Genomic DNA, 14,866 nt, shown 5'->3' with positions numbered 1-14,866 from the left:
CAATATCTCTGCCAGGATTAATTCTCTAATAACACTTTCAAATGCGCTTCGACACCTTGGAATGGCCGTTGGAATGGATCCTGTGCAGCTTGGTCACCTTGGTGGTATGAACGTAGGGCGGGGAGGGTGAGGTGGCCCCATTGGGTGATTAAGTGAGGGGTCACATGCGGCCGGTGGGCTGGTACATCTCATTCTCATTCATCCCATAAATTCAGGGTGCACAATAGATCTCAAAAGGTTCGTCCCTAACCTGCCCCTAAGAGAGTAGAGAATCGGTTCCATGATTTAACCACTTGCGAATTCTATGTCTGGGATAAATTAAAATATGCAGTGTACAAAACATACCCACGCACCCTGGAACAACGAACTTAATAGCTGTCGAGAGTGCCATTATTTTTCTACGAGAATTTTATTACAGCGATTGATTTATAGTTTTCTAAAAAGGTGCTAGAAATGTGAGGTCAACCAAGGCCGCCATTTTGAATACCTTTCATAAACTTGATAAGTAAGTAAATTTTTAAACATTTTCGCTCCAAACATTATAAAAAAAACCGTGTAAGTATGGTTGCATCACTGCCATTCTACGACACTCGCATAAGGCGAGTGCAGCCACGACTACAGCACAAACGGCGCTAGTTCGCATCAGATTCCGAGAATTATTTATGACAAGATTTGTACTTGGGTACAAATTTATATGTTCAAGTTCCAAAATCAGGTGATTCTTCCTGAATTTCAGTTATTCTATTTTAGTTGTGTTTTACATTTAATTACCCAGCAAATTAGCAATCTAAACTGCAATAATATATTTCTTTAATATATATTATTTTAATGTACCGAAGTACATATGATATTTCCATGCAGATATTCTGCGTCATCATACGATGAAAGAGTAATGGAACGGAGAAAAATTCTCTCCGGCGCCGGGACTTGAACCCGGGTTTTCAGCTCTACGTGCTGATGCTTTATCCACTAACCCACACCGGATACAACTCCGTTCCATTACTCTTTCATCGTATGATGACGCAGAATATCTGCATGGAAATATCATAAGTACTTCGGTACATTAAAATAATATATATGATATGCGTAAATCACTTCGTGATTTAAGACGGCGCTTATTCCGTCGGATCCCGGCCAACTAGTCACTCATATCGAGTGCACCTCAGCACATGTGTGGACTTCGGTCCTGCGTTCATAGACATCTATGACGTAGTGCAGAGGGCGGCCACTAGAGGGAACCCAAGAGTTGGAGCTTAATCTGAGACGATTCTAACCGGCGTCGGAGTTGTATCCGGTGTGGCTTAGTGGATAAAGCATCAGCACGTAGAGCAGAAAACCCGGGTTCAAGTCCCGGCGCCGGAGAGAATTTTTCTCCGTTCCATTACTCTTTCATCGTATGATGACGCAGAATATCTGCATAGAAATATCATATGTACTTCGGTGCATTAAAATAATATATGTGATATGCGTAAATCACTTCGTGATTTAAGACGGCGCTTATTCCGTCGGATCCCGGCCAACTAGTCACTCATATCGAGTGCACCTCAGCACATGTGTGGACTTCGGTCCTGCGTTCATAGACATCTGTGACGTAGTGCAGAGGGCAGCCACTAGAGGGAACCCAAGAGTTGGAGCTTAATCTGAGACGATTCTAACCGGCGTCGGAGTTGTATCCGGTGTGGCTTAGTGGATAAAGCATCAGCACATAGAGCTGAAAACCCGGGTTCAAGTCCCGGCGCCGGAGAGAATTTTTCTCCGTTCCATTACTCTTTCATCGTATATTTCTTTAAGTTAATTAACTTACTACACTGAAGAAACTGTGGACGTCCTAGCAAATTAGAAAGAATTTCTACTAATTATGAAATTAAGATCATATTCAAATGCACCTGAACGATTGTCATAACATCTAGCTTCATTACTATTTTAGTAATGGCTGTGTTTACATATACGAACAAGTCAAAATGTGAACGAGTACGTCACAATGTAACAATATAATTCATACATTTTTACTCCGAATTTCTTCAATGCGTAAAAATACTGGCAGAGTCTTAAGTAAAGCGTATTTCAGTGGTCGTCAGCACTCGCTGAAATGTGCAAAGGGTAAGCGGAGCCGTCCCGTGTGCCCCGTCGTGCAGCAGGAAGAGGTAGAGAGCATAACAGCTAGCGGCTACGAATGCACCATGGTGCACTGTGTTTTCCGCGGGTAACAGGCGCTAGCCCCAGGGTGCTCTGCGCTGACGACCGCTGGCGTATTTGATCTCAGATGGAAGCAAGTAATAATATTAAACTTCGTTAAAGTTTTGAACAACTTGCAGGGCTAAGAACATATCCTACAAAATTGATATTAGAATTTCAACGCAATAAATTTCTATCAAAGTTCACACTAAACAATTGTTGACGTTTCGAAACGAATATAGATATGAGAACAGAAAAGAGTATAAAACAAATCTGAAAAAAAGAACAATTATTATTTGCACTGCTATTCATGTTACTATGAAAATAGTCGTAAAAACAAGAGAGCTCTAACCGGGTATAATTTCAGTGTCTTTGCTTTTGTATTTTGGAGAAATATAGCTAGAATATAATGTAAATGATGTGAACCGTAAGTAATGTCATTAATTCTGGTGAACGACTCCTTCACTAAAGAACAGCGATGGAGAGCTGAGTATCATGGATAAAATATCCATTTCAACCCTACCCAGGTTTAGCACCGTTTGTTTATGAAGCAGTGGCGCGATACATTGACTCAACATCAACATTGCAGTGGCGTGTACTCAGCATTGAATATGACGGAAGTTTCTTATGTTTGATGATAAGATGAATAGTGACTATCAATAATGGCTTGTCAGATTCATCAAGAATTAATCCGCAGATCTTAAACATAAACGTGCAACTATTGTAGTTAATTTTGAATCATTTTTAGTGTTGATTACCACAAGATGACAGTAATAAAATAATTATTACACTATATTACAAATCTAGGCGCGTTTTGAAGATCTCTGAATTATCTTTTTCTCTACTGATTTATCAATATTTGGTTCAAGAGCAGATGAACTCAGTCGCAAAGCTGAGATTAGATGGAAGTCTGTAAATACTGCACGAGACACTGTCTTGATATTCATTTTGGAGAATAGTTGCTCGCACACATTGATAGAGCCAAACACACACAATATACGTCTAGCAAATTGAAGGATGTTAGGAAAGTTGCTGCCCAATAGTGACTTATAAAATGCTCTATTTCACTTTCACCTATGCACTGAACGAAAGTGTCAGTTTGTAGACCAATTAATTCTGATTGTATGTGATCCGGAGCATCCTCTACGAATCACAGAAAAGTTTCAATTCATTTTTGTTGGAAGATTTTATATGTGAAGAGAAATCTCCTGTCTTGTGCGACAACGGATCAGAAGAGCACTCAAACAGAAGTGCAATATTAAATGCAGAGAAAGTGTTCTGTTAAATATATTTCCCGACTTCAAAGAAAAGCCTGTTAACGAGAAAAATCATGTTGGTTTTTTTTTCCACTTATTGATTTTATGTACGTGGGATGTAACTTTAATAGTGGCAACACTGCTGTAAAAGCGAAACGAGACGGAGTTAATTGTTGTCACTTCTACCACATGTTATTCTATGCCTGCCCTCCTCCGCCCCAAAAAGGACTCTTCCGTCCGACTCACAGCGCATGCTGTTAGTCTCCTGTTAGTTACAGCTCTAAGCGGTTGTGTTTCGCCATGTTTACAAAGCAGGAACAGCGATTTTGGCTGAATGTTAATGCACAGTATTTCCGTCATTTTTTAGCATAACCTGAGACCAGCGTTGCGAAGAAAACGCCCACACGTTTTGCAGAACCCTCCCATTATTTTGCAGGATAACGCACACGACACAGCTTGTACCTAATTTGTACTGTCGCTGGGGGTGGGAAGTGCTTTTCCATCCACCACATTCACCGGACATAAGCCTCTGTGGTTATGACTTAATCCCGAAGATAAAGGAACCACTTCGTGACGTTCGATTCCGGACTGTTCCCGATATTATGCAGGCAGTAGGGCGGTCCATCAAAAACATCAACAGAACAGGGGCTGCTACAGGGATACTACGACTTCCACATAGCTGGCAACGAGTTGTTGACAATGCTGGTTACTACATTGAAGGACTGTAGAAGTTTCACAGATGTATCACTTGTACATTGGTGGCCATAATTCTGGAAACTTTTTGTTTTTGTAATGAAGTATTATATTATCTGTATTTATTCACAGATTTATACATTTGAAAATATTACTCATGACTGATTCGTCAATTATGGAGTTTTAATAAAGGTATTTTATTAAATTCTTAATATTTTAACAATAAATAGTCATTTTGTGGGAATTATATTCTAATCGTTTAAGATCTAAATATTAATTTCAGATTTCATTATAATTTCCCATTATTTATTGTAATAAAAATTTTGTCCACTGTTCATTTTAAGATTATTTTAGATCATTAGGAGCATTTTTGAGCTCTGTTAGCATAAATTATAGACATTATTAGTGTGTTTCTATCATTAGTCTAACAAAATTTCGTCCGGTTATCACCTGATTGCTTTACCACAAACTTTATTGATAATTTTATCACAATGGCTCCACGAAAGGACTGAACACCTTCTAATCGAAGTAGGGCAGTCATACTTCGAGAAGAAGGCTACACATTCAAGGAAATTGCAAGGATGCTTGGTAATGATGTTACAGTGTCTGACTGAGGTTGAAATCCACAAAATCTTGTAAAAGAGCACCTAGGACTGATAGAAAACCTAAAGTAAGTCCATGAGATGTGAGGCAGATTTGTCGATTGGCATCGAAAGATGGAATGAAATATTCTAAAGAGGTACAGGAAGTTTTACACAGCAGTGGATGTAATATTTCTGCGAGAACTTTTCAAACGAAGTTATTCCACATTGAACTGAAAGCAAGAGCACTCAGAAAAAAGCCATTTCTCAACAAAAGACAACTAGAAAATCGTGTAAATTGGTGCAAAAATCATCAATCATGGACCAGTGATGACTGTGCGAAAGTGATATGGAGCGATGAAACAAGGATTTCTATGTTTGTAAGTGAAGGAATCAAATACATTCGTCGACGAAATGGAGAAGCTTTGAATTCTGAGTGCCTCATCGCAACCATGAAACATCCTGTTGCTGTCATGATCTGGGATGCATATCCAGGAATGGAGTACGAAGAATTCAGATTTTTCAAGGGAACTTGAACACGGAAAAATGCATAAAAGATATGCTGGAAGTGAAATTGATATTATCCATTCCTGTCTTACACCCAAATTGTGATGATTTTGTATTTCAACAAGATGGTGATCCATGCCATACTGCCAAAAGTGTTATGCAATGGTTTCAACAGAAAAACATCAAGGTGATGAAGTGACCTGGGAATAGTCCTTACCTTAATCCAATTGAAAACTTGTGGTCAAGGTTAAAAAATTTGGTGTCAAAAAAAATTCTAGCAGAAAAACTCAATTCACTGATGCCACTATCCACAGCTGGTTTCGGATCATCAGCAAGGAAGAACTGAAACTTCTTGTGGACTCAATGTCCCACAGAATTGGTGCCTTCACTAAAAATAAAGGTTATCCCACAAAGTACCAACTGTTTACAGAGTGAATGAAAAAATAACACGAAAGAGTTTCTAACTGTTAATGTATAAATATATGTTTTCTCATACATATTATGATATAAAGCCACGTATTTTGTATAAAAATAGATTGGACAATGTTTGAATGTTTGTTTGATGCTTTCAGTCACGAGTAACATTTTAAACTGTATTAATGTGTGAATAAAAACAGATGTAATGACAATTCAATACAAACACAAAAAGTTTCCAGAATTATGGCCACCAGTGTATATTCGTAATAAGTAAATACTTGCCATTATTAAAGTTACAACCTTTGTATTATTATGGAATTTTCTTTGTGTAATGAATACTAAAAAATGAAGTACAAGTTGATCTTGTTTTCTTCTATTGTTAAAAAAAAACATGGTCATGATTCAGTAATTCATATGCCTTACCTCAATGGTATGACTAACGGTTCTTGTACTGGAATACTTCGTCTCCACTTGGTATCTTGGCCAATTACGTCTTCTCTTATGTAATTTGCCAATAATTAATAAAACGATGAATTCGATATGCGAAAGTAATTGAAGGATTTGTTTTCATGCGCACAGAGATCCTCAATTTATAATGCAGTACCTTTTCTCTTTTTAAGGCTAACATTGGATAAACATGAAATTTTCGCAATTTCCTTCTCTGTTTCTTAATAAACAAGGCGAGAAGGAGTTAAACTGATTGCAGTGCGGTTTATTTAGCGTATAACTGCTTGGCACGTAGATTGCAATCAGTTGCATGCAATCGATTGCCTAGTGTAATGGAGCTCTTGAGTCAATGCTGGTGATCACAGCAGTGCCCCCACACAAGACAACATTCTCGGCACTGGCATTGGAATGGGTTGAAGTAGAAGAACAGGGGAGGGTACTCATTGAGTACATATACCGAAACGCTGGTATAGAGCAACAAAAAAACTCAAATGTCATTTTGCTGTGTTTTGAAAAGTTTTCCAGAAAAATGTGCATTTTAAAATACATTAATTATGAGATCGTGTAATGCTGCAATCAGGAGGCAGTACATATTACGTTGTGTTGCTCTGAACAACCCCTTCACTTAGCTTCTTCTGAATAGGGAAGTGGAAGATTGTTATTCTTCTTCTTTCCTGGCTCTACAGCCCTTTGTGAGCTTTGGTCTCCTTCACAATTTTCCTCCACTTGTCTCTATCTTGTGTCTTCCTTTTCTATTCTCTTACACCCATTCTTCCCATATCCATCTCAACGTCCTGTAACCACCTCTTCCTAGGTCTTCCTTTCTTTCTTATTCCTATAATTTGTCCATGAAGCAGGAATTTTGGCATTCTTTCCTCTTGCATTCTCTCCGCATGACCCAGACATCTCAATCTCATGGATTTGATGTTTTACTAAATCTTCTCCTTCCAGTATTTGGTCAATTTCCTTGTTTGATCTATTTCTCCATTCTCCAGCTTCAAATATTGGTCCAGATATGAGTCTGATAATTTTTCTTTCGAATATTCTTAAAGCATTTTCATCATCTTTTTTCAACACCCATGATTCAGCAGAATATGTCACTACTGGTTTTATTAAGGTATTATATATTTTTAATTTGGTTGTTCTGGTTAAAAGTCTTGATTTTATTAGTTTAATGTTTGCAAAATAGGCTTTATTTCCTATTAATATTCTGTTGCTTAGGAAGATTGCTATTACCATGTAGCCTACATTGTTTTTAAACATGTAAGAAAAATTACATATGGCATACCGTTTAATTTCTGTGTGTAAACTGTGTTACAGAATGGAGAATGAACAATGCTCATTTCACGTTAAACAAGATGTTGGAAAATTTAGAATGAACTCTACAACCTACAGTAATTTTAATTACATGTTCAGAGAACATAAACAATAAGATACGCTTATTTCAAACTACATTGAAAAGATTAAGAAATATTTCTATACTCCCATTTCAATAGAGTATTCTAGAGATCACAAACAATAATTACCTTTATTTCATGCTATGAAAACAATATTTTAAAACACTTAAATCTCTAAAGGAGAAATTAAAAATACGATAGACTTCTTTTACGCTAAAGTAACGAACAAAATTAAGAATATTATTTCTAAACTCTTCCATTTTATTTTAATTAAATATTTGGTGAACATATGCAATAAGAAAAGTTTATTTTACGATATTCAAATCTAATTAATGATTAAAAAAATCGTTTGCTGTGCTAGAGCATTTTCTTCAGCCAATTAGAAATAAATTCCTTCCATTTCAATTCTTAAAGTAGTAACCGATAAACTTACACACAAGAAATCAAATGTCCCGAGTCGTTTATAAAAGCAATTATGATGTTTACAAGTTTCGTTGTCTCATCCATTATTCGCATACGCGAGCTACAGCTCTACACACAATAAGCTTTGCAGGGTTGCAACAGTGCACCACGTTTTAAAATTATGTGTATATGAAATTTCCATTGATAATTAATAAGAGGTTGTGAAAAATTATACTTTACAACTAAAATGATGTAGAATAAAAATTAAAAAGTGACATGGTATTTAGAGTATTCCAGTAATTCCGTGAAACGTTCATATTCTTATGGCTTTATTTAGATTTTTAAGAAATTTGTGCTTACTGATAAAAATTGTCAATTAATTGGGAGTGAAATTAATTTTTTTATTGAAATTTACGTACTGTACTATTTCATATTATTTTCCTTTATTTCTGTAGTCAATATATACCATATACTGTAAATTGTGTACAAATATTTACAGCGGAATTACTGTGTTTCGTCTGAATTGATTTGTTTGAGAGCTATTAGTATAGGTTTATAATAAGATAAAAAGTATAAGAAATATAGTATAGTGTACTAACTCATTGTTGTTATTTTTTATTTTATTGGGTTATTTTACGACGCTGTATCAACATCTAGGTTATTTAGTGTATGAATGATATGAAGGTAATGCCGGTAAAGTGAGTCCGGGGTCCAGCACCGAAAGTTACCCAGCACTTACTCGTATTGGGTTGAGGGAAAACCCCGGAAAAAACCTCAACCAAATAACTTGCCCCGACCAGGATTCGAACCTGGGCCACCAGGTTTCGCGAACAGACGCGCTAACCGTTACTCCACAGGTGTGAACTTGTTAATAAGTATAAGTGATATCAGATATTAAAATGTTTGTAACATTTTATTCAATGGACCCTATAGGATAAACGTTTCGTTTTAAAATAGACTCTGGCCTTTGACGATTCTATTGGATTTGCATTATAATTTAAATAATAATTCAAATTGCATTTGCATTTCTCTGGATTTTTTACTATATAATTCCTGTATTTAATCTTTTTGTCTTTCTAAATTATTCTGTAGTGTTTTTAGTCTGGATCTTTATGGACACCCCTATTGAGGGCAGCTTATTTTGTTAAAAATTAATATATGTAAATAATTATCATAATAAATATATAGCATTATGTAAAGTAGAAATAAGATAATGATAGTACCTACAAAATTATTTCAGGCATTGCCAACCGGTGTGTCGCGGCTCATCATTGTGTCACGAAACCCCTGTAGATGTGTCGAAAACATTTCATTTTCCTGTAGTGCCTCTGTTGGACATCTTATAGTATTTCGTGAAGAAGTGGAAATTTTTGTTTACGATAGAATCACATACTTAGGCAAAAGAGGATTTGTTCTCGTGTAGGAAGATGTGCGCATATTGACTTTTAAGTTCGCCATTCAAAACAACATCCATTGTCATTGGAAAAAAATAAGAGGGAAAGATCTGTGTTCAGAATTTTATAAGGGAAATAACCTTTCGTAAAAGAAGCCATACGGGTTCTCAAAGGCAAGTATTTATTAATGAACAATTTGACCTTCTGAATGAAATATCTCTGTGACAAGCCAAGACATGCTTATATCATGAATGAAACCGCATTGTCCCTCCTCTCCTATGGCTATAGAAAAAAATGTAAAGAAAGTCTTAAGAGTACAAGGAAAAAAACATGGTAAGTCCAAAATTGTCAATTTTCTGTTTTAGATGTAGGGGAGGCTAGGGCAAAGTGGAATGGCTTTTGAAATCATCTAATCCTGTCTTTGTGTTTAGTTGTATCACTAAGTTTCTATACACAAACTAAACGTTATACACCTGTCAACATTTAAACCAAAAATAATCTTATAATGAATGAAGACAACAAAGTAATTAGATAAATAAGAGGACCCTTTAATTTTCCACTTTACCCTCACCAAGAAGGCATAGTGGAAACTCGGAGAGGGCAAAGTGGAAATTACATAACACACTATATAAATGAAAATATTGTTTAAGATACGTAAAACATAAAATAATTGTTCATATTTAAAACATTTTCAAGCACTGCAGTTGTCACATAGGCTAGCTTACATAGTCTGGAGATTAATATCAGCACAAAGTTAATGAGTCCGGTCTTTACATTTACAACATATGATCTAGTCTTCCGATGGTGGGTCAGAATAGCCCTATTGCTCTTCACAGCCCAAACAGATAACATCTTGCTACCTAGGCGTGTGGTTTAGTATACTGGCGGCATCATCTTACCGGCCTTCGTTTTCACTCCTTTGCCGCCAGGTTTCCCATCTGCTTCTCGTGGACTGCCTTCTTAAATGGAAATGTCAGTATTTCAGTTTTCTGACAATGTCGTTTTCGGTTTGTTTCACCAGTCTGAAGCAGTACGCCTAAGCTTACTTTGGGGAGTGGAGCAATATCTTCTGGTGTCACATGAGGCTGCACATTCAATGTTCCACACTTTACTAGGTTGAAAGGCATCTGTCTATGTAGTCTCCTGCTTCATTGGGAGACCTATCTTCGCAAAGAATAGCTTATCAATGGAATTACTAGGCTGTACTGGCAATAATGGACAGAAGATGGAGAAAAATGATCTTCTGTGAATATGTTGCGTCCATATGAAAAAAATTTCAGTCCTTGAGAATCCGCTAGTGATATTCGGAAGCACGAACGGTTTCTCAAAGTCTTCACGGATCAGACCTGCCACATCATATTCACAGTTGTGTCTTCCTGGACAGTTCTTCTGGAATTTGTTTACTGCAACTTCAAAATGCGTCTTGAATGGCTTGTGAACTGCAACATCGACAGGCTGCAGATTGTGTGTTGTGTGTGAAAGAACCACAAGATTATGATCCCAATTTCTGAAGCGAATTCAAGAGCTTGCAATGACTGGTGAGAAGTATAATAGTCAAGAACCAACAACACTGTCTTTTCTTTGTTAGGTCTGACAATTTCTGCAAAAGTTTCAACCAGTGCAAAAATTATCTGCATTGATCCAGCCAGACTCGGAGCACCAATTGAAGTAGGATTGCTGGGTAACTTTCGGCGTTGGACCTCAGACTCATTTCGCCATCAATAATACACATATCAATGATATCATCATTATTGATACTATATCCCGGGTTCAGTTCATGGTGCAGTGTGCTGTACTTGTACAATACGGCCGTTCGGCTACCCAATCATTCACAAAGTAGGAGTGGTAAGCACAATAAGCCTCAGGCAGCAGTGTAAGCCTTCGGGTCCCTCCTCCGTTGAACAGGAAAAACACGTAAACTATAAACCAAATGCATTAACTATCTTGCAATTGCATATTAGGAGGATCCAGACTCTATGAGTGAATTCCAAACTACATGGGCAAAGTGGAAAGTTCACTCTTTCAGTTTCCACTTTGCCCTCCACGTGAGTTGCAGGTTAGATGTGGTTGTATCTTGCCAAATGAATTTTTAGAAAAAAAATTAGCCATCACAACTTCTTCCCAACACTTGTAACTGTGCTTTAAACATTAATAATAAAATCAGATGTTATATATATATATATATATATATATATATATATATATATATATATATATATATGGCGACGCCTACAGATTACTTACCATAAACAAATAATTTCTTGCAGCGATACTAGCGCTGTGCGGCTAAGTAGAAACATACATACTACCATAAGCTTTGAATATTATACTGAATAGTGCTGCTCTCTGTTGTTGTAAGAGCATAACAACGATTTTCCACTTTTCCCTCCCCTTCCACTTTGCTCTCGGCTCCCCTAATGTAATAGCTCAGGTAGTGTGGACTTGTACAGAATAACAACCTCGTTAGTCCAAATAAATCTGAAGAATGAAAACCAAAAGACAATAGACTGTAATGGGTCTTAAAACAGTAATACATGATTTATCAGGTTTTTCCCTGTACTCCTCAAATACATAGTCTTCACGTGATAACTCATGTAGTGTCAAAGTTAACTAATCAGCTGCTGGTTTCACGTCTACTTGCCTTAGAGAAGAGATCATGCAAACAGTACTGGGGTAACGTGTGGTTAGAACAATGATTCCCTCTCCCATCCATTACAGCTGACTTGCGAAACCTCATTTCACTACTCGCTATAGATCTCCATATTCATTACGATGATGGGGAGGGCAGTGATCCCATGCACTGGCCGAAATTTCCTGAGACTATATCGTTTATATGACGTCATTTCATTTTCAACCAATGAAGTGTAATGAAATTTTGAATTCCAACCAATCACAGTTAAACATCGCGATAATTTTTGCAGCTAGATTTATTGCTATCAATTTATCGCACGGTCGTTCTTTCATTTAGTCCATGTCGCCAACTGTTTCCCCGTAAACTGATCAGCATGAATCCATTAAGATGCATAAAAACGGTTAAACTGTTCTATCAACTTTAACGCATTCAAACAATGAATGCAAGATTGATTGCTAATATTAATTAATATATTTACGCAGTGAAGACGATCTTCTAAACGGTGAACCATGTACACTCAAAATCTTCATGCACCTTAATTGAACGTACGTTTTAAACTTGATCATTTCAATATTCTTCCCAGACTGCATGCATACGCGCATGGAAAATTGAACTGTGCCGAAGCAGCTTCAGTCCCGTTACACACTACAGCGAGAATGCGTTTGTAGATCTATGGAAAATGCTTTCCTGTAGCACGGAGTAACGGTCGAAATAAGGCACAGCTGACACATGGTCCCACGCCTACAGGTAACTAACCTAATTGTAACCTATAAAATCTGTATTACGTGAATGAAATTAAACAATTAATAGAAAGTCACATGTTCAAATTTATGTAATAATAAGCGCATATCAAACTCAAAAACCTTTTATATTATATACATAAGCATTGCTATATAGCTGTTTCCGCACAATGTTACATAGTTCTTAGTTCTCGGTGCAGTGTGTAATGTAACGACGAAGTACTGAATAAAGTGTGAAATTCTACTTCCATATCTTCATCTTTTAATTCGATGTTCATTGTATGCTATCTGAAAAAAATACATTCCTTCATTCAGATTTGATAACTGCGTTTTCAACAATTCTTCATTTAATTAATGCATTAATCAGGTTATTTGTAATTATTTTATAAAATGTTTACATTATATTAAGATTTCAACAGATAATGAAAACGTATTTGTTATAATAACAAGAGAAAAGTGCAGTACATGTAATTAACATTGTTAAACCTGTATTTCGCTTTTCGCAATTGGCATTACTGAATAACATCAAATTTCTTTACTGCAGTAATCGATATTTATCTAGTTCAACTTCACAATGTCTGAATAGGTTACGTATTCGTAAATATACAATTACTAAAAAATTGTGAGCGAATTTTAGGGATATGTTATTTATATTTTTATTTTATTCATGAAATAGTCCTAAAAAATCTCAGACCTCTCGTGGCATTACTACAGACAATTTCTTCCCAATCAAGATTCCAACCAGAGCTCATTCTATAATGCTATGCCAAAACATGAAACCAGTGGCGACCAACTCGTGCTCTCTATGAAAGAGCACTCTTCGCTGAACACGAACAGTATGCGAGAGCGGAGCGTCCCAATGCGTGCAGTGTTAACGATGCTTTTTTTGCTCGTGAGTTCATACAGCACTTCGTAAAAGCAGATGAGTTGGTCACCACTACCTTAGACCGTGAAGATACGGCGTTGTACGAAGGTTCATAAATAAAACCGTTTAGAAGTGTATATAGTATTTGTGGACCTAGGAAAGGCATTTGACAAAGTAGATTGGAATAAACCTATGGGGATCCTGAAGAAAATAGGTGTGGATTGGAAAGAAAGAAGGCTGTTCTGTAACCTTCATAAGAAACAACGAGTCAAAGTCAGGATACGAAAAAAAATGTCTGAAAGAAGTAAAATAGAGAAATACGTCAAGGATGTCATTTGTCACCTATCCTGTTCAACATCTCGCTACACATTTTGTTAAGTACATCAATATGTACTCTCCTTATAATTTTGGCAGTTTATATTGCTTCCACTGAGTATAATTTTAATAGTTCATCTAACATTCCTTAAATGCCAATATTTACTTCTCAAAAGTAGTTGAAAAGCATTCGAAATGTTGCTATAATTACGTGGAACGTTTATACACACACACACACACACACACACACACACACACACACACATATATATATATATATATATACACACACACACACACACACACACACACATACATATCCTTCTGGTTGGCGAGTTGGTATAGCGCTGGCCTTCTATGCCCATGGTTGCGGGTTCAATCCCGGGCCAGGTCGATGGCATTTAAATGTGCTTGAATGCGACAGGCTCATGTCAGTAGATTTACTGGCATGTAAAACAACTCCTGCGGGACAAAATTCCGGCACATCCGGCGACGCTGATATAACCTCTGCAGTTGCGAGCGTCGTTAAATAAAACATAACATTTAACATTTACATATCCTTTGAACCATATTGCGGGTTGAATCGGCTCGCTACAATTAAAAAGCAATGATTGTTATTACGGGATGTATCGGTGAGCTCCTAATAAGGAGCAAAATGAAGACAAAGTAATATAGAATTGGGGAGAGGTATTTTTCCCTCTGGCGTATTTCAATAGCGTAGACGATTTTAGTTTTAATTTAATTTAACAAACCTCTAACTTCAAGCCACTGCAGGATGCGGGCACGTTGCTACGTCGCACCAGAGAACAGCTCACCTAGCAAGACGCACCTAGTTCGTTGACCTCTTACATCTGTATCATGAAAGGGTAGTGTCTGTGGCGATATTGCCGGACTCCACCCCATATTTCAGTGTATAGGCTATTTCGTTTAACAAAATGTGATGTTTGGATGTTTCTGTGATAAATCAATCAGCTTCTCACAAAATGTGTTTTTTTTTTTCAATATATTAAATCATGTAGACATAATTCTTCTTCAACATATATTT

At 36.7% G+C, this 14,866-nt stretch overlaps 1 non-coding gene across 1 annotated transcript; it reads left to right on the top strand.

The window, feature by feature from the left end:
• Nucleotides 1–1,672: 1,672 nt before the first annotated feature.
• Nucleotides 1,673–1,744, top strand: TRNAY-AUA (transfer RNA tyrosine (anticodon AUA)). Its single transcript has one exon. It is a non-coding gene; the product is annotated as a tRNA-Tyr (tRNA).
• The last annotated feature ends 13,122 nt before the right edge of the window (nt 1,745–14,866 follow it).

Source organism: Periplaneta americana, chromosome 16, assembly GCF_040183065.1.
Source record: "Periplaneta americana isolate PAMFEO1 chromosome 16, P.americana_PAMFEO1_priV1, whole genome shotgun sequence".
NCBI lineage: Eukaryota > Metazoa > Arthropoda > Insecta > Blattodea > Blattidae > Periplaneta > Periplaneta americana.
The sequence above is the reverse complement of the archived record's forward strand: the minus strand, read 5'-3'. Positions and strand labels throughout refer to the sequence as shown.